Source organism: Gorilla gorilla, chromosome 3 (assembly GCF_029281585.2).
Source record: "Gorilla gorilla gorilla isolate KB3781 chromosome 3, NHGRI_mGorGor1-v2.1_pri, whole genome shotgun sequence".
Taxonomy (NCBI): domain Eukaryota; kingdom Metazoa; phylum Chordata; class Mammalia; order Primates; family Hominidae; genus Gorilla; species Gorilla gorilla.
Window position 1 is genome coordinate 180024264 of NC_073227.2, and position 21933 is coordinate 180046196.

At 41.2% G+C, this 21933-nt stretch overlaps 1 protein-coding gene and 2 pseudogenes across 2 annotated transcripts in view; 2 read left to right on the top strand and 1 right to left on the bottom strand.

Annotated features, from left to right (window-relative positions):
* Positions 1-21933, bottom strand: part of SPMIP2 (sperm microtubule inner protein 2) — a 144342-nt gene that overhangs the window by 115162 nt on the left and 7247 nt on the right. The window lies entirely within an intron of this gene.
* On the top strand, positions 1130-1844 carry LOC101153213 (proteasome activator complex subunit 2-like; annotated as a pseudogene).
* Positions 20053-20456, top strand: LOC101153575 (fatty acid-binding protein 5-like; annotated as a pseudogene).

The window sequence follows — 21933 nt, forward strand, 5'->3', positions numbered from 1 at the left end:
CTCACTTCAAGTGATCCACCTGCCTTGGCCTCCCAAAGGCTGGGGTAACAGGCGTGAGCCACCGCACCTGACCCTCTTTTAATTTTTTAATGTGGCTGCCAGAAAATGTTCAATTATGTATGTGGCTCGAATTATGTTTCCGTTGAACAGTGTTGGTCTGAAGTTTACAAACTTGTGAAATTCTACAATACTTAAAGCTGGTGGATAACTATAACTGTGGCTCATTAAGATTTGGGAAACTTGTTGCAATATTTGTTAGAGAGGGAGAGGTTTTTAGTGTACATAACTGGCTAAAGAGTCAGACAGAAGCAGTATAGAAGGGTCATTCAGAAGTCCAAAGTGAAACCATTTTAAGCAACCATGTTTACGCAAGATGAAAAGCTAGTGGCTTTAACCTGTGGGAAAATGTACCACACCCTGCCAATGCAATGCAAAGTTCATCTTGTTACTCATCCCTGAAACCTGCCCCCCAGCCTTCTATAGCTAATTGCTCACAGTTGGATCCCTTTTAAAGTGAGATTACACTCCCGACAGGATATGTTGTACATGCTGACAGCCAAATTTCTAAGGTTTACATTCAACCTAATACTCATTTTTGGTCATATTACGGCTTTGAACAAAATGCTGAACATGAAGAAGCTGAATTGAAGATGATACTAAGTGGTGACAGATAGTAATCCCCAGGATGCATCCTGGTTGTATCAACGAGATACAAAAGAAACTTAAAGACAGAGGTTTTAAAGTCAGAGCAATCATAGATTGCCAATAACTTACTAATAATATATAAATTTAAAACATGTCAAACACAGGTAGGACAACCTCAGGGAAGCATAGAAATCAGGGAGTCAAAGTGGCAAGCATTGATAATGTCCACCCACCACAAACGAGGGCTGAGGGTCCTCCCTTTGAGAGGCAAAGCTCAAAAGAGAAGGGTTAGGATTGGTCAAGTTATTACAGTTTAAGGCCATTAAGCCAATGTTTAACATTGTTTTCCCTAGAATGCCAGTGTTGTTCTAATATTGTTCTGTGAAAGTTTTGATGCCGGCAGTATTTTCTTCTAAAATGTATTTAAAATATATTGAAGAATACGGTAATTAGGAGGCCAGAGATCTAGCAACTGAAGCAGCATATGGCCAAGCCGTGTGGGGTGCGCCTGAGACGGGAGGCCTGTAAACAGGTGGAGATCTTCAGGCAGAATCTTTTCCAGGAGGCTGAGGAATTCCTCTACAGATTCTTGCCACAGAAAATCATATACCTGAATCAGCTCTTGCAAGGTACTGCCTCAATGTGGCTGACCTGACTTCCCTCCGGGCCCCACTGGACATCTCATCCCAGGCCCTCCACCCAAGGATGATGAGATGGAAACAGATAAGCAGGAGATGAAAGAAGTCCCTAAGAGTGGATTTCTCCCTGGGAATGAGAAGGTCCTGTTCCTGCTTGCCCTAGTTAAGCCAGGAGTCTGGAGTCTCAAAGAGAAATGCATTCTAGTGATCACAGGGATCCAGCACCTGATCCTCAAGGTTGAAGATGGATGATTTTGGGGTAGCAATCCAGGAGAAGGTGCTGGAGAGGGTGAATGCCGTCAAAAGCAAAGTGGAAGCTTTCCAGACAACATTTCCAAGTACTTCTCAGAACGTCGGGATGCTGTGGCCAAGGCCTCCAAGGAGACTCATGTAATGGACTACTGGGTCTTGGTGCACCAGTGAGATGAGGCAGCCTATGGGGAGCTCAGGGCCATGGTGCTGGACTTCAGGGCCTTCTACGCTGAGGTTTAACATATCAGAAGCAGCAACCTGGAGAAAATTGTCAACCCGAAGGGTGAAGAGAAGCCATCTATGCACTGAACCCAGGACTAGAAGGAAAATAAATGACCTATATGTTGTGTGTGGGAAAAAAAAGAATACGGTAATTACATAATAACAATGTAGTTATCAGTAAAATGTCTTTAAGAAATGGTATATTTCACCTGGCACAGTGGCATGCGCCTGTAGTCCCAGCTACTTGGGAGGCTGGGGTGGGAGGATTTCTTGAGCCTAGGAGCTCAAGTCCAGCCTGGGCAATATACTGAGAACTCTCTCTAAAATAAATAAGTAGATACAGTACAAAATTTTTAAGAAGAAATGCTACATGTGAGGTTTCTAGGACATTACCTATGAGATCATCTGATACATGCCAGCCTCTTTCATATACATATTGATACCTCAGTTTCATATACCTGTTATTGTGACTTCAGATTTTATCTGTAAGGTGGAGGATAACATATCTACATCACAGAGTTTTGTAAGAATTGAGATAATTCGGTCGGGCACGGTGGCTCATGCCTGTAATCCCAGCACTTTGGGAGGCCAAGGCAGGTGGATCACCTGAGGTCAGGGGTTCGAGACCAGCCTGACCAACATGGTGAAACCCCATCTCTACTAAAAATGCAAAAATTAGGTGTGGTGGCACACGCCTATAATCCTAGCAACTCAGGAGGCTAAGGCAGGAGAATCACTTGAACCCGGGAGGCGGAGGCTGCAGTGAGCCAAGATTGTGCCACTGCACTCCAGCCTGGGCAACAGAACAAGACTCTGTCTCAAAAGAAAAAAAAAAAATTGAGATAATTCATGTAAAGAATTATGACAGCACCCATTTTAAGCAGCTGGTAAATGTTAGATGATGATGAACTAGTATTGTACATATATTTAATGATCACTATGTTCATTTTCATGTTATAATTTTAATACACATTTATAAAGTGGATCACATGTTGACTATTCTTAAATAATTAGTAAATAAAACAATATTGCATTGTCTTTTAAATCCAAGAATACACTTCATTTCATGAATTCCATTCCTGTTAAGCCCTTTTAACACATTATAATTGAAAAAATATTGCTGTGATTATGTAGCCAGGACTCAAGAAGCATTAAGTAAAACTATGAATGAAGTGAATTTGAGAAACATTGCATTAGACATTCGATCATCCAATATTTTCATTCTGCTTTGAGTCTATAGCAGTGGTTTATTGGGCTCTCAAGAGAAAAAGCTATGGTTTTAGCATTTACCAGTTTCTGTGGTATAAACATTTCCAACATGGTCAATGTCAAACTATTGTGTGATGTCACTGAATGCAAAGTTGGAAAGAGATGCTAATAATTGGTTCTCTCAAGAAGGTACAAACAGGCTCCCAAACACCACTCACATAAATACTTTGCATGATTATAGCATGGCTTCTCATACAGTGTTCATTCATTCATTATACCAATGGTTCTGCAAATGTGATCCCCCGACCGACAGCATAAGCATCATTGGGGAACTTATTAAAAATGCAAAATCTCAGGGCCCACCTTCTATCTCCTAAAACAGAAACCATGAAAATGAGGCTTAGCAATCCGTCTTAACAATCCCTCCAAGTGATTCTGATGCATAATGTTTGAGGACCCCTGCCCTATGCTCTTGCTGTTGTTTCTGAAGGGGAAGAAGTGCCAAGTAACTTCTAACATTTATTAATTAATGTACCAAGACTAGCAATGTTGGTATTCTCATTCTTCAAAGCATCTAATTATGGACTCTGAAATTGCAATTTATATATTCCTAGAATCAACAAAGGACACCAAGCTGCTGCTCTTTTGCATGGAAAGGTAATCTTATCTTCAAATGTCCCCATGTTTCCGTTGCTATTGAGAGGCTCTCATAAGGGTTAGTTAAGAGTTCTACTGGCTTAGCTTAGTGACTCATGCCTGTAATCCTAGCACTTAGGGAGGCCATGGTGGGCAGATCCCTTGGGCCCAGGGGTTTGAGACTAGCCTGGACAATATGGCAAAACCTTATCTCTGTTAATAAAAAAAAAATGCAAAATTACAAAAATTAGCCCGACACAGTGGTGTACGCCTATAGTCCCAGCTACTTGGGAGGCTGAGGTGGGCGGATCACTTGAGTCCAGGAGGTTGGGAGGTCGAAGCTGCAGTGAGTTGTGATTGCGCCATTGTGCTCCAGCCTGGATGACAGAGGAGACTTTGTCACAAAAAAAAACAAAACAAAAACAAAAAACAAAAACTACTCCTTGTGATTTCTGGTTGCTTCTGCAGCAGAGACCATGGGCAAAATCCCGGTGCTGAAATAAATATATGCCCTGATATATTAGTGGACACATTGTTAATCTACTTTGTATGGCTGGTTGGTTGTTTGAAAATCACATAAATACAGCCCTAAATTCAGTTATACTGTACACAGTATTGACAGAGATACATGGTTTCCAGGATGTTCTAAGGGAGCTTTGGATAGGTGCAGCCTTCAGAGGTCAGCAGGTACGACCTTGCACTCTATGTGGGCTCCCCTTCACAGCACGTGTTCATCCAACTGACAAAATATTTCCAGTAACAAAAGCACATTCTATTTTTGGACAGGTCTAATTATTCTTCCATACATTGAACTAAAATCTGCCTTCCTGTAACAGTCACACAGTAGTCTGAATTCTGAATTCTGGTAAAGAATCCCCGTCTCATTGAAATAGCCCATGAGATCCCAGGAAAGGGTCACTTTAGGCTCTTTTGCAAATTAGGCTACCCCACTTCTTTCAGGCGTTCATGTAACAACATTCCCAGGCTCTGCACCACTCTGCCTCTTGATGCTCTTCAATTTATTAACATCTGGCTTAAAATGTGGCATGCATAACCAAAAATAATGCTACCATGTGGCCCAATCGGGGCAGCGTTTGTTTCTGGAACACAGCTCTCTGTTAATGCAGCCTGTTATTGTGTCAGCTTTGTTGGCAACTGAGCTAACCTCCGGGCACATCTCCAGTCTGCAGTCAGCTCCACGCTCCACACCAACCTATTGCATAATGTCTTACCTATCCTCTACTTGGATTGTTGATTTTTAAACTCTAAGTGCAAGCTTCATATTTAGTCCTATTAAATTACAACTTTGTGAGTTTCAGACCCAATTCTAAAATAGCAACATCTTTTACAGTCCAAATTGTCATCAAATTTTACTCTCTCTTCTTCCTAGGTTTATATGTTCAGCAAACGTAACCACATGACGTCTCTCTTTGTATAAAATCCTGAGGAAACTGTTGAACAAAACAGAGCTGATTCCTGTTCCCCTCCCTCACTCAATTATTTACCTCAAAGCTTGAAACTAGAATAAAATGTCCAAGTGAAGTACCAGTTAAATATTGACTTTCACTTGTCAATTTTACTTCAATCTGTCTTTCAACTGAAGTAGCCTGAAAAATGAAAATGTAATCATTCTAAATAATTCTTAGGGAACATTTAGAATGCCTAATGGGTATTAAATATTTGAAATATAAATCCCCATTCTTTGATGTGTGCAAAAGAAGGTAGTTAAAGAATAGTATAGAGTAATTAAAAGCTTTTATCATGATCTGGGATTAATTGAAGTATTTAGAGAGTGGTGATGCCATACTGAAAACAACTATTACAACATTTAGGGTTTTGTAATTTTCTCTGGGTTAATTAATGCTTATAAAAATTATTCTGGCTGGACACGGTGGCTCACGCCTGTAATCCCAGCACTTTGGGATGCCAAGATGGGGTGGTTCACCTGAGGTCGGGAGTTCAAGACCAACCTGACTAACATGGAGAAACCCTGTCTCTACTGAAAATACAAAAATACATGCCGGGCATGGTGGCACATGCCTGTTATCCCAGCTACAGGGGAGGCTGAGGCAGGAGACTCGCTTGAACTTGGGAGGCAGAGGTTGTGTTGAGCCAAGATGGCACCATTGCACTCCAGCCCGGGCGACAAGATCAAAACTCCATCCCAAAAAAAAAAAAAAAAAAAAAAAAAATTCTGAGCAGGCGTGGTGGCTCACGCCTGTAATCCCAGCACTTTGGGAGGCCAGGGTGGGTGGATTACCTGAGGTAAGGAGTTTGAGAACAGCCTGGCCAACATGGTGAAACCCCGTCTCTACTAAAAAAAATACAAAAATTAGCTGGGCGTGGTGGTGGGCACCTGTAATCCCAGCTACTTGGGAGGCTGAGGCAGGAGTATCACTTGAATCCAGAAGGCAGAGGTTGCAGTGAGCCAAGATCACACGATTATACTCCAGCCTGGGTGACAGAGCAAGACTCTGTCTCAAAAAAAAAAAAAAATTATTCCTCAAATGGCTTCTTAAATCTATAAAAATTGAAAATAATCATAAAGAAAAAATTTAAAGCCAAGAACAGTAGTTCCAGGACTTGGAAGGCTGAGGTAGGAGGATCACTTGAGCCCAGGAGTTCAAGACCAACCAGGGCAACATAGTGAGACCCTAGCTCTATTAAAACAAAATTTTAAGATATCTTACTTAGCACAGAGTATTGGCACTTAGAGATCATGGGCTATGTGAAGAAATATATTCCTAAACTTGATTTATGAGCTACATGATTACGTGTAATGTGGAGTTGAAAACAAATAACATCATGATCGAAAACACCATAATTCAATTCAGAGGATGTGGGCTGAGATGATACCTGATCTGATACCTTCACAGCACCCAGAGAGGAAAGATCAGAAAATGTGTTTTCAATAGACATGGTGAGAACACTGCTAGGGAAGGAGTGGCAGCATTTTTAACATGAATAACCTTAGCTAACCTATCACCACAGTATGTTGAAGTAATTTTTTTTTTTAGAGGATCTCACTCTGTCATCCACGCTGGAGTGCAGTGGTGCCATCACGACTCACTGCAGCCTCAATCTCGTGGGCTCAAATGATCCTCCCACCTCAGCTTCCCGAGTAGCTGGGACTACAGGCCCTCAACACCATGCCCAGCTAAATTTTTTTTATTTTTGTAGAGATGAGGTTTCACTATGTTCCTCAGGCTGGTCTCGAACTCCTGGGCTCAAGTGATCCTCCCACCTCGGCCTCCCAAATTGCAGGGATTATAGGCATGAGCCACTGCACCTGGCCAATTTTTGATCAAGTTATGCTGATACAAAATAGCACTGAGGATCCTGCTTAATTAGATTTCCACTTCAAAAGCAATGTTGTGTATTTGTTACATCACTGCTTACAAGAAAGCAAATTAACTTTACAGGTTTGAATATATTGTCAACAGTCCCACGTCTACGATCATTCCCCAGTGGCCACAGGTTCTTCACAGTAACCAAAGTATATTTAAATGTTTTAAAAATGAGAAATAAAGTGAAATGGGAACCCTGTATGTTGCTGGTGAAAATGTAAAATGGTGCAACTGCTGCAGGAAAAGGTGTGGTGATTCCTCAAAAACTTAAACAGAGAAATACCATGAGATCCAGCCATCCCAGTTCTGGATATATACCCAAAAGAAGTGAAAGCAGGGACTCAGGTATTTGTACACACATGTTAATAGCAGCATTATTCACAATAGCCAAGAGGTACAGAGGCAACTCAAGTGTGGTGTATACATATGTATCAGTTCCCTAGGGCTGCCGTAAGAAAATACCACAGACTGGGTGGCTTAAACAACAGAAATTTATCTTCTCACAGTTACGGAGCCTGAAATCTAAAATCAAGTGCTGTTAGGGTTGGTGACTGGTGAGTCCCTCTTCCTGTCTGGTAGGAGCCCACCTTCCTATCATGTCCTCAAATGGCTTTTCCTCTGTACAGGTGAAGACAGAGAGAGGAAGGCCTGATGCCCCTTCCTCTTCTTATAAGGATACCAGTTTTATGAGATTATTTTAGCACCTCATTTAACCTCAGTTACCTTCTAAAGGGCTGGCCTCCAAGTACGGTCACACTGAGGGGTTGGGGCTTCAACATATGAATTGGGGGGTGGGGATAAACATTCAGATCATAACAACATACAATGCAATATTATTTAGTCTTGAAAGGGAAGGAAATTGAGACACATGCTGTGATATAAATGAAGCTTGAGGACATAATACAAAGTCCAATAAGCCAGTCACAAAAAGACAAATACTGCATGATTTCACTTAATGAGGTCCTGAGTAAATTTACTGGGATAGAGAGTAGAGTAGTGGTTGCCAGAGGCTAGGGGAAGGGGAGAATGGAGAGTGAGTGTTTAATAGGTACAGAGGTTCTGTTTTACAGGATGACAAAATTCTGGAGATGGAAGAGGTGATAGTTGCAAGCAATGTGAATATACTTAATGCCACAGGATTGTCCACTTTAAAATAGTTAAAAGGTAAATTCTGTTATGTTTATAAAAGAAAAGAATGAGAAAAGCACTCCAACATTAAACCATTCGTGTTTTAATATGCAGCCCAGGGCCAGGTGCGGTGTCTCACGCCTGTAATCTCAGCACTTTGGGAGGCCGAAGTGGGCGGATCACAAGGTCAGGAAATGGAGACCAGGCTGGCCAACATGGTCAAACTCCGTCTCTACTAAAAATACAAAAATTAGCTGGATGTGGTGGCTGGCGCCTATAGTCTCAGCTACTCAGGAGGTTGAGGCAGGAGAATCGCTTGAACCCAGGAGGCAGAGGTTGCAGTGAGCTGAGGTCTCACCACCGCACTCCAGGCTGGGTGGCAGGGCAAGACTCTGTCTCAAAAAAAATTGCAGCCCCAAATGCTACTCACTGTAAGTGGATGTATCCCTTCTGAAACAAATTTAAACACACACACTTACCATGCTGCCATGATGTGCTGTCAGTCTCTCAGCCACTAGCCTAAAAGTCTGCATTTTATGCTTTTTCTCCATATTGGCTTTTCCAATGTGTCGGATGGGTATTTCATCATTTATGTCAGGGGTTCCAATTTTTTGGCTTCCCTGGGTTACATTGGAAGAAGAATTATCTCAGGCCACACATAAAATACACTAACACTAACCATAGCTGATGAGCTAAAAAAAAAAAAAAAAAATTCAAAAACATTTCATGTTTTAAGAAAGCTTACAAATTTGTGTTGGGTCACATTCGAAGCCGTTCTAGGCTGCATGCAGCCCGTGGGCCACTGGTTGGACAAGCTTGATTTACATCTACCTTTCCATAACTCTTAAATTTTCATTATGCATTGCAACTTAATTTTTTCCATGTGTTATAATTACAGTGATGGTAATAAAATTACATTTTTACTGAATTACAGGAAAATCAGCTTTGAGGTTTCGTAAGTCCTGCAAGACTGTAAATAATTTAACAATATCGTCAGATGTTGACTGACTCTAAACTAGCAGAATTGGAAACTCCCAGATTTATTTTGCCTCTGTCTCTCTTTCCCTTCCTTGGCTAATATACAAATGCAAGGAATGCCTGTGTCCTAACACACAGTAAATATTTGTGAATAAATGAATATATGTGTGTATTTGCATGTTATGAAAACAATTCCTTTACTGAAGGAAAGGAAAAATGCAGTGTCTCATGCAAACCAGTCATGTGCAGACCTCTAAGCAACATATTTTAGGATAGCACTACATTATTGTAGGAATAGTTCAGTTTTTAAAATACAGATAATAAGTTTATATTTGGAAAGAATTATTTTCAGGTGCAGCAAACCATTTAGAAATAAAATTTAATTCAATATAACTTCCTCCCTTTTGAAAAGCAAAAACAAGAAATGCTGGTGCAACTTTCTGAGCATCTGTCCTAATGCCTTTGCACATGTCATATAAAAGTTTCAAGATTTACTAGATCAAGGAAAGAGAAACAGTCTATTCTATTAGAAAAAAGAGAGTTGGAACAAAGAAATTTAGCTTTTACAATGCTTTGTAATTTGTATATAAATATGAATAATATCGCTTATTGGCCTTTTGGCTAAGATAAAGTATAAATATGAATAATATACATTCAAATGCTGACAAAAGATTAAAAACCTAGAATTTTGTGCAATTAGAATGAGTAATGATTATAGCTGTTTAAAATTTATAGTAAGTGCTTAGTATATGTGTGATATTGTGTTGATGGATCAGGAGGCGGCAGAAGGAGAGAAAGCTTGGCCCAGTCCTCAGAAAGCTTATAATGTAGCTAAGAAAAGAGTCTTATGCACTGAATAACTACAGCAAAGCTGGGTGATGCTGCCTTTCACTGAAAAAGAAATTCAGAGAAGGGTGTGGTCAGTCTGTAGTAGTCATGGAAAATGTGGTCCTGAGCAGGACTTAGACAGACTGATGATGTCAACACACAAGTTTTAAAAATTAGAATTCGTAATTTTAAAAAATACAAGCATACAATCAAATACTTGTGAAACGCGGGGATGGGAACTGTTAAATTTTCCTGTTCTCTGTGTGAGAGACATGAAATGTAAAGCAGATTTCCAAAATCACTGCCGATCTCTATTAATCAGACCATTATGACATCCTGTTGATCCATATTAAAAACTTCATAGTTTTCCACGCACTTCAAAAGCTGATTTCTCCTGACAATAGATGCAGAAATTAAAGCTATAACCATGGGCCAATTAGCTGAACTCCCTTTAGCCCACTTATTATACTACTGTTCACAAATGAAAACATAACACTACTTTTGCTCCATCAGGTGTGACTTTTTCATGTTAATTATTACTGGGGAAAATCCAGCAATTTAAAAATTACAGATCGTTTTCTAGCTCCCAATTTTCTAGTTAACAAAAATAAAAGGGGATTAAGTTGGTTATTTATTTATTTTTCCTTCTCTCTTACGGAGGCTTTCTAGATGACCATCTTTTCTATTTTATTTTTCAACCTTTTCTTTGGTAACCCCTTGTGGTTGCAGCCTAGCTACTTCAAGCGTGCTTGCCAGCTAAAAAAGGCTAAAGTGGGAGTCTAACTGGGCTTTCAATTTCGCTTTTTTGACAGCAGCCTGCCCCCCACAGGGAGACACTAGGTGAGCCGCGGCTGGGCCACTGGAGAAGGGGGATAAATGCATTCCGTTTCAGTTGTGTGATTCCCTCCCGTTGCTTCCCACAATGCATCTGTAACACCTTTACTTTTCCATTTCTGCTAGAAAGCAAATCTCTGTCTCTTCCAAAGGACAGTGAACATAAGTAACTACCACCCTGGAAAGCTCTGTGGGGAGCGATGAGACGGGAGGGGCCCAGGTGATTAGAGTATGGATTGGAGGGAGCAGGTGGGGGCTGTTTCTCTGAAATCTGCTTCTAGATGTTGCCCTCAGCAGTCCTTTATTAGTGAACAAATAGTATAAATCATTGAGAAAGTAGTAGTAGAGAAATGTTAGATGGGAAAGGAAAAAGGACTCCTCCCCTTTCCGTCAACATACCGTATTCCAGGCAAAGAAAAAGTGAGCAAAAACAGTGTACAATGATAGGTTCCTTCTGCACTGCCTTTTTGTGCTGAGATTATTATTGGCCCAGGTTAAGGATAAACAGTTATCCCGAATGACTCCCTGGATGGAACAGTCAATCAAACTTGCAAGTTAGTGCCTATGAACAGTAAGACAAAACACAAACACAAACACATACACACACACACACACACACAGACCTTAGACTGCAAACTTCTCAAGCCCCTGCAAATCAGTTCATTCATTTACTCCTTCCTCCAACAATTTTTTTTTTTTAAGAGACAGAGTCTCACTTCATTGCCCAAGCTGGAGTGCAGTGGTGCAATCATAGCTCACTACAGCCTTGAACTCCTGGGCTCAAGTGATTCCTCCCACCCCACCTAACACGATCTTTTTAGTGTACTCTGTATTGGGCTGTTTTGGTGTGTCCTGCATGTCCTATCTCCCTATCCTTTAAAGCTGGAGCCAAAAAGAGAGTTCCAGAAGTCCTTGTTCCCCAGCTGGAGTTGCCCAAATAGACCGCTTCACAAGAAAGTTTCTGCCTGTGATATACTCAAGTGGATAGGCCACCAACACCAGTGCAGGAAAGTGATTCAGATGCTGGAGAACAAGCAAGAGCTCAGAGCCAAGGAGTCAAGCCAATGTGGGTTTGAGAATGGTAAAGAGGAAGTCTTGGGGCAGCTTATAAGATATACAGGGAGGCAACACAAAGCGAGATGTGGGCTAGAATAAGAATGCATCACACAAATCTAGGACTACTGTGGCTGCTTCAGGAGTGGATTGGGATGCTCCAGACACAGTCAGTGGGCTTTAAACTTGTCCGCCAAGCTGGAACCCATGAGGATTAGTGGAACCCAAGGAGGTCTCTTATCACCCACAAGCCTCCAACACTGATGAAGTGGGTGGTTTGCACTGAAACTGGTGCCTTTCAACATGGGGCTAAACATCACCTGGCCCAGAAGCCAGTGACACTGAAGGAGGAGGTAGGGAAGGAGCTGGAGGTCACTGTGGATGTGGCAGCTGCCTCACCACAACAGAGGCAGCATATCAGTAACAGCCCACGTGGCTGCAGCAGACCCTGGGGACTGCTGTTGTATTGAAATGATACGTCTGCTGCTTCACTTCTGCTTTCCAAATTTCCCACAAAATGTCTCTTGTGGCCCAGACAAACCCAAAACTATGTAGGGAAGGGAATCTAGGACATGTAGTCCAATGGGCTCAGCTGACACAGTACGAACCTGCCACAGGCTGTGGCAAGCTCAGTCCAGCTAAGGCACTATGTTGTTTTCTAGTTTGCACTTTACATAATTTCTTTGACTCTAGTGATAGGCAATATGTACTGATTAATGATATAAAACTGGACAAATACCTGGACAGCTTATCATTGAACAAGGCAAAAAAATGTCCAAACTATAAAAAGTGAAAGGAGATTGTATTAATTTTTTTGTCCCTAGGCAAGTATGATGGTTCAGAATGCTGGTCTTGTCCCCCTGGCAAAATTTGAGGCCATCTCTGAATTACTGCAATCAATTTGGGATAAATTCACAGTCTTCTCCTTGGGTTTATAATGAAGTCAACAGGCGGTTTTGATAAAAGTCATCTTTAGTCAAGAAGAATAGCAAATTAGGCTGGGCACAGTGGCTCACGCCTGTAATCCCAGCACTTTGGGAGGCTGTGGCAGGCAGATCACGAGGTCAGGAGATCGTGACCATCCTGGCCAATATGGTGAAACCCCATCTGTACTAAAAATACAAAAAATTAGCTGGGCGTGGTGGCGGGCACCTGTAGTCCCAGCTACTCAGGAGGCTGAGGCAGGAGAATGGCGTGAACCCAGGAGGCAGAGCTTGCGGTGAGCCGAGATCGCGCCACTGGACTCCAGCCTGGGCAAAAGGAGGTCCTGCATGTCCTATCTCCCTATCCTTTAAAGCTGGAGCCAAAAAGAGTGTTCTAGAAGTCCTGGTTCCCCAGCTGGAGTTGCCCAAATAGACCACTTCACAAGAAAGTTTCTGCTTGTGATATACCCAAGTGGATAGTCCTCCAACACCAGTGCAGGAAAGTGATTCAGATGCTGGAGAACAAGCAAGAGCTCAGAGCTCTTTTTGAGACTCCGTCTCAAAAAAAAAAAAAAAAAAAAATAGCAAACCATAGCTGGATAAATACACCAGTGAACGTCACATCTCATAATTGCACAAGATTTCCTCGGAGTAGAGGTGGGTATCTACTTGGTGATATCTGTGGAATGGCCTGCATCTTTTCGTCTTTCTCTGATTGCAAGGAAGGAAGTCAGTAATGGCTTATAGATGCGGGAACTTTGCCCAGTACCCTGACATCATGAGTGCCTCCCCTTCTGTTTGATGCTTATCTGAATTCTCTTTGCACGTGGAAGTGCATGTCATGGCACTGGAGAGGCTGCCTGGCCAGGGCAGCAAGTAAGGGTTAGAATTCAGGAAACCAGCTCAACCCAGTTTTAGCACTGAAAGTTCAGTGTCCTGGGAATCCCTTCATCGTGAATACACTGGGACAATTGGTCAACTTAGGCCAGAGTGTGGCTGTGGCAGGAACAAGGTTTTGCTGACCTGGACAACAGGAGAAACTAAAATCAGAAGAAAAGGCAAAGGAAATGTACGAGAGGGATGCCAGCCATCTGGCCTGCTGGGTTTGCTGACTGGAGAGAGGGGGACAGTAAATCAGTTCTGGGGGACAATAAATTAGAGTTGATTTGTAAATCTTTCACCAAGATTCCCTAAATGGGCCAGGCACGGTGGCTCACACCTGTATTAAAACTACAAAAATTGCTGGCATGGTGGCACATGCCTGTAACCCCAGCTACTCAGGAGGCTGAGGCAGGAAAATTGCTTGAACCTGGGAGTCGGAGGTTGCAGTGAGCAGAGATTGTGCCACTGCACTCCAGCCTGGGTAACAGAGCCAGACTCCATCTTTAAAAAAAAAAAAAAAAAGATTCCCTAAATGTCCTTTGGTAGCAATTTTTAATAATGTAACTAGAGACTAAGGTTTGTGATTTTCTATATGTGCAGCTTTTCCCTTTTCATTCTTCTTCCATCTCTGTGCAATTGTAGAAGAGAAAGAAGCTATGGAGAGATGGGCAGGGGGTGGGATGGCGAGTAGAACGGAGGGTAAGGGTATATCAGTCATTTGGTGAGGGTAGGAGATAGCAGAGGATCAAAATATTTGTCATCCCTTTTAATGAACAGACTACAGGGATGACGGATATGGTAGAAGTTGTCTTTGAAGCTGCCTTATGTTAGAGTCACTTGCTCAAAATTTTATCTACTCAGTTGTGTCCAGTAGAGATGTGACAAAGTGAGTGCCCCACATTGAAGTATCCCTGCCTTTGGACCTTCTGCCCCTGGGCCGGTTAGAGGTGAGGGAGTCTTTTCCTTTCCAGTTATCTGCGAGGCTACCCTATGCCACCTTCTGGGAAGTCTGAACTCTGCTTTAACAGATGGTCCTTAATTTTCATACAATACATAATTTTCTTAAGGCCACAATCACAGCCCCAAATGTATGCTTCAACTTCCAAACGTTTAAGCTAAGGAACTCTGACGTTCTTTTTTGTCGTTGTTGTTGTTGTTTTTGTTGTTGAGACGGTGTCTCACTCTGTCGCCCAGGCTGGAGTGCAGTGGCGCTATCTCGGCTCACTGCAAGCTCCGCCTCCTGGGTTCACGTCATTCTCCTGCCTCAGCCTCCCGAGTAGCTGGGACTACAGGCGCCCACCACCACGCCCGGCTAATTTTTTGTATTTTTAGTAGAGACGGGGTTTCACCGTATTAGCCAGGATGGTCTCGATCTCCTGACCTCGTGATCCACCCGCCTCAGCCGCCCAAAGTCCTAGGATTACAGGCGTGAGCCACCGCACCCGGCCTCTGCCGTTCTCTTAGGGGGTCCACAGTGGTGCAGCAATGGTTTACACGTATAGTTTCTGTCTGTGGTTCTGTCACTTCATCACACAGAAATGACTGGACAAACTCCCATCCAAATTTGGAGATAATCTGACTTAATTAAAAGCTAGATGTTATGAATAAATCTCACAATCTTCTAGAGTCATCCTCCAAAGCCATTCAAACACAGGTACAATAAGAGGCAGCCGTAATGGCCAATTGGAGAAAGCCATTCACATTAAGATGCTGTGGACCAGGACAACTGTGAGCCTTCATCACAAAATCACAGAGGCAGAGGTTTTCAGTGTCCCGCATTGATTTGTGAATGAGCAGCTTCTCCATGCTGGTGCTCATGCCTCAGAGTGCTCCTGGGTGAGCAGCAGCTGGGAAATTGCTTATTTAACCCTGATTAATGGGATTCTTGACCAACATATAGAATAACATAAATAACTTTGTACTTTATGGTCTTCACACAAACAATCCATACATGTGGACAATAATTCCACAGCATCTTCCTTCCTTCAGAAGCAGAAGTAGAATCAATACAATGTTATAGGATTTACTGCAAATCCTGATTTCTATCTCTATCTTCTGAGTAGTTTTATGCCTGGGTCAATGCTATTATTTATTTTTAGCTCACTTACAAGGGAGTCTAAGATACTCAGTTTGAGAAAAGAAAGAAATCCCCAAGATCTGGAACGGATTGTTTTGTATCCATGCAGACAAAAGAAGCTGGCATTCCTCAGGACATTTCCATATCTCCAAGGGTGTGCATATCCTGGTGAGGGGTGGTGATCAGGAAGGTGAGTTTGGTTCAGTGGTGGATCTTGCGTTCTAAGTGACTATAGAATCCTCCGAAAAGGAAATAAATGAAATCTACCATGTCAGTTCCTTGGTATGATCTGGAATCATAGATCATTTTATTTTTTTAACTTCTTTATTCAGCCCACATGATGAGCATGCCTACTTTGCTCTGTTTCCGTTTTATGAAAAGAGGGTGGTGATAGCTACTTAGCTTGTAAATGGAACTTTGAAAGAGTCTGGAAATCCCTAAAAGAAAGAGATGTGGGAGGTATTATTTCCTTGCAATGAACACAGAATTTATGTAACCCAAATGCTACCAGCATTTATTCACTGATCTTCCCTTAACTTCAGATTTGTTTGCATAACTTTTGACGACTTACATTCCTAATTATACTGTCACCAGTGCCGTCATTCACTGGGCAGAAAACATATTCCATTTTTATATTATCATTTACAGAATGGTATTATACATGCTAATTTAAATAATTAAGTTAAATAATAAAATTAAAAGTATGTTCCCATCTTCTGATCTTCCTACTTAAATTAGATCGTAAAGAGCAGTGGAATTGGAGCACATGTGAGCTTCAAGGTGCAGAACATACACAGCTCCTACTGCTCTGGGCCTACTGTGTCTCCCACATGTGTCACTGGACTGCCTGCATCACAGTCTCCTGGTGTGCTTCTTTAACATGCAGGCTCCTAGGCCCCAAAAAACAATTTGGGGTATAGGGCCTGAGGCTCTGCATTCTTAAGTGTCTCCATAAGTGGTTCTTATGCATATTACATCTTGGCCTGCAATGCCCTAGACACGGATTGTGGTTAGCTCAGAGTCCCCTTCAGGAAGACTGTGATGGTTAATATCGTGTGTTGGCCGGGTGCGGTGGCTCACGCCTGTAATCCCAGCACTTTGGGAGGCTGAGGCTGGCGGATCACGAGGTTAGGAGATCGAGACCATCCTGGCCAACATGGTGAAACCCCGTCTCTACTAAAAATACAAAAATTAGCTAGGCATGGTGGCACCTGCCTGTAATCCCAGCTACTCAGGAGGCTGAGGCAGGAGAATTGCTTGAACCAGAAATTCGGAGGTTGCAGTGAGCCGAGATCATGCCACAACACTCCAGCTTGGCGACAGAGCGAGACTCCATCTCAATAAAATAAAATAAAATAAAATAAAATAAAATAAAAATATATGTATATAGTGTGTGTGTCAACTTGACTGGGCTAAAGGATGCTCAGAGATCTTGTTAAATATTTTTTCTGGGTGTGTCTGTGAGGGTGTTTCCAGAAGATATTAACATATGAATTGGTAAACAGAGGACAGAAGACTATCTCACCCATGTGAGTGAGCATCATCCAATTCCTGGAGGGCATGAATAGAGCCAAAAAGTGGAAAAATGGCAAATTTGTGCTCCACTTGGACCCTAAGACATCAGTGTTCCTGGTTCTCAGGCCTCAGGTTTGGAGTGGAACTGTACCACCGGCATTCCTGGTTCTGTAGCTTACACCCAGCAGATCATAGGATTTCTCCCTCATAATCACATGAGCCAATCCCTCATTTGCTATATCCTGTTGGTTCTGCTTCTCTAGAGGACCCTGTGGTTACGTCACTTCATCACACAAAAATGACCAGACAAACTCCCATCCAAATTTGGCGATAATCTGGCTTAAATAAAAGTAGATGTTATGAATAATTCTCACAATCTTCTAGAGTCATCCTCTAAAGCCACCAACAGAATGGCTGTATCACAGACAGAATGTTCACAAAGAACCCCAAAACAGGATTAGGCTCACATGTTATGGCACACAGTATCTCTGTTTTCCTCAGTAACCACCCTTGCCCCCAATTATGCATTTGTGAGTTTTGATCATTGTTTAATAAACTTAGAAGCTGCTGTACTTGTTCTAGCCACCTCAAATTCCTGGCTCTGCCCTCAGGTCTCCGCTCCTCCAGCCAGAGAAGGTCACCTGACTGCCAAGAATAAAGCTTAGAAATAAAGCAGATCTCTCCTCTCCTCCACGAGGTTTCCCAGGGCTGTTGTAGGTCCTTTTCAGAGCTACAGTTAGGTATCATCCTGACTAGGAACTCAGTTCTGCTCAGACTCAGCTTGGAAACGAAGTAGCTGGATGCCTTGTGATGTTTGTCTGGTTCAACCCTTACTACAGAGCAGGGGCAATCCATCTGTGTTCATTTCTTCCTCTCAAATGACCACCTCTCCTGCAATCCTGTCCTTTCCAGAAATTATCTCCTTTATTTTAGAAAGTGCTGCCTCAAATAAATGATTTGACCAACTAAATGATTTGACCAACTAAATGATTTGATGTCTCCGTCAGTGCCATTATTCTTGAAGACATGGATAATCTTCTATCCACTGCAGACTTTTCCCTGAGCTATATTTTTCTAAAAGGTGATATCTTTGGTCAAAGGGGGCTTTTAATAGGCACGGTGAAAGGTTCTACCTTTTCTGAGATAATTACTGGCAACTGGGGTTAGCAAGACAGTGAGGCACTTTATCCTTTATCACTTGCTGTGAATGAAATTGACTAGGATCATACACAGCAGGGGTCAAGGGTAAAGTGCTTCCTTGCTGGAGTTCAGCTTGTGCTACCTCTTCTCTTGCAAGAAAGGGAAGAAAGGAAAGGGAAATGGACTCAAGGTAAACAGACAAAATGACGCCTGTAGTTAAAAGCTTTCCACCAGAGGCCCCTAATGAGATCTTTCTATTCTTTCTGAATGACATAGAGTTTTCATCAACCTAGATTATGTAAACTAATGAAGTTTATAGGCAGAATTCCAAACTTGGCCATTCTACTATAAAATATTTTTAATGGAACTTGTTTTTCTTTAATGTTATTTAGATCAGGTTTACAAGAAAATCCAAAAAGCCAATGTTTATCAGGATAATGATTAGCATCACAAATAACTTCATCTTCTAGGCCCAGTAGCCATTAGTTTACTTATATTGCTTGTGACCTACCTCAGGTGACAATATGCATATACATATATAACATATGTGAAGCCTACCACATGCCAGACACTAAGTACTCTGTACATATTACCCCATTAAATACTCTATGAAGTAGATATTATTATGGCCATTTTACAGATGGTGTAACTGAGACACAGAGGGGTAAGTATCTTGTCCAAGGTCACAACAATAAGTAAATGGTGGAGCCAGAATAGTTTAGATCCTTGCTACTCAAAATGTGGTCTGGGAACCAGCAGGGTGGGCATCACCTGGGATCTTGATGGGAATGCCGACTCTCAAGCCCACCCCAGTCTTGCTCTGTCACACAGGCTGGAGTGCAGTGGCATGATCTTGGCTCACTGCAACCTCTATCCCCTGGGTTCAAGCAATTCTCCTGCTTCAGCCTCCCAAGTAGCTGGGATTACAGACGTGAACCACCACACCTGGCTAATTTTTATATTTTTAGCAGAGACGAGGTTTCACCATGTTAGCCAGGCTGGTCTCGAGCTACTGACCTCAAGTGATCCCCCCACCTCGGCCTCCCAAAGTGCTGGGATTACAGGAGTGAGCCAGCACACCCACCCCAAAATCTGCATTTTAACAAGCCTCTCCAGGAGAATAATTTCCACATTAAAGTTTTAAAACCATTTGCTTAAATAATCTTAGATTATTTCTTCCTGTACTTTAAAAACCTGCTTATGGCTTCAGACTTTGGGAAATAAGGTGTACTTGGTTGGCTTATTAAGAAAAAAAAAGAATTTTAAGATGGTTTTGTGTCCTTTCCCCAGCACCAATCTCCCCCAGATAATCAACTTCTCAAGAGAAAAAAACAGTTTAAAAAATATTATTAAATTCATATTATTTACAGGTGCTTTCATTTCATTAAACCATGATAGAAAACCTTATAAAAACCTTATATCCCCCAAATTACACATTTTTTAAAAACTGAGTTCAGAAGAGTTAAGGGGAAAGCCGACATTGGTGTCTAAGTTTACAGTTTTTGCTTCTTGAAGCAGGATCTTCATGCTTACACCTATTTCCTAGTAGGTAGCACAGGGCCTGGCACACAGTAAACAATCAACTCATCTTGCATTTAATAATATTTTCACATCCTGTTTCAACAACAGAAACTTCTTTTTGCTTAATCAAGAGCATTTGACCCTGATTTAAAGAAGTGATATTCACAGTGCGCTGCCCATGCCGACCTTGCTAAGCTTGCTCCACACACCCTCCTGTGCCCACCATGATCACTGTTCAGCAGCTGGAAGATGATGCCTAGTGGACAGCAAAGGCCTTGATGAATATGTGAAGAAACTAGGAGTGGGAATAGCTTTGTGAAAAATGGGCACAATGGCCAAGCCAGAGTGTATCATCATTTGTGATGACAAAAACCTCACCATAAAAACTCAGAGCACTTAGAAAACAGCACAGTTTTCTCGTACCCTGGGAGAGAAGTTTGAAGAAACTACAGCTCATAGCAAAAAAACTCAGACTCTCTACAACTTTACAGATGGATCATTGGTTCAGCATCAGGAGTGGGATGGGAAGAAAAGCACAATAACAAGAAAATTGAAAGATGGGAAATTCATGGTAGACTGTGTCATGAACAATGTCACCTGTTCTCAGATCTATAAAAAAGTAGAATAAAAACTTCATCATCACTTTGGACAGGAAATAGCTACGAAAATCAACAAGCTCAGTTCAATGGGCAAATCTCCATACTGCTTCTTTTTTTTTCATTACTGTGTTCAATTATCTTTATCACAAACATTTTACATGCAGCTGTTTCAGTATCAGATTAATTAGGATCATCCCTTTGGTTAATAAATAAATGTGTTTGTGCTAAAAAATAAAAAATAAAAAAATTAAGAAGTGATATTAACATAACCTACAAAGTATCAACTTTGGAAAATTAAATAAAGCCATGGAAAGGCAAATAAATCCTCCCCCCTTCCATCTTAGCTTATGCAGTAATTATTTATATACATATATTTACATTTATATATTTATATTTATGAATATATAAAACAAAACCAAAAAACTTGAAGTTAAGACAAAGCTTTTCCTTAGAAGTCCTCTTCTAAGGGGTTGGTTCAGGTGCTTTTCAAAGGAATAGCAGCAACTGATTTTTTTTTTTCTGCAAATTACATTGTGTTGAGTTAGGTGACCAATAATTTAAGGTAGGATTGATTTGGAGTTGCTGTCACCTATAGATAAGGCTTTCATGTAACACTTATAGTTTTGTAAATGTAATAATACGTCTTACGAAAAGAACAGTGTTTGATGGAGGACAATGAATAAGGTCTCCCACTTTTGCTATTATGATAGCAACGCCTAATATCTAATGTCCTTATCAAATAAATCACTGCAACTGGATATAATTAAGCTAACTAGATGTTTGGCAATTTTGTTTTCAATAAATGGCCCATTATATTCTATCAGAAGATCGTTTCCAACTATCTTAGCTTTTAATTTATTATTTTTGAGTAGACTGAAGAATCATGGTAAGGACATATGTATATTGTCTACAATATATCTTAAAGTAATAGAACAAATTTTGATTCAGGGCAAACTGCATGCTATGACAACAGAATAAAATGCAGGTAAAAATAAAAATAGACAAATAAAATGCAGTTTAGTCAACCCAATGTTTCAGTACCATTAAAATGTGTAAGCTTTTGTCATGAATTAGTTTTTAAAAATCTAAAAGAGTTGCCTTGTGAATTATAGTGCTGGGACTTAAACTGCATTTGCAGTAGGACTATTTTATTATTTCTTCAAACAGGAAACCACTGGCAATTCAGTGTGAAGTCATTTTCTATTTTTAAAATAATTGAATCTGAGACATAACTATTAGTATGACAGTTTCACAGAGCAAAAAATAAGATGAATAAGTGGGTCTGAAATGCTGGCTAATGGAGCAATACATTTCAAAATTACATATACATTTATGTACTTCTCTGACCACTTACAGTTTCATTCATCATATCGTTTTTTGGCCATTTCCTAGAGAGTATTTCCAATTCTAATGTATTTCTAACAGAAATTTCATGCTGTGATCACTCCTTTGTAAGGTAGAGTTCTGTAATATTTCTGGTTTACATAAGCAGACTTTCTAGTAGGT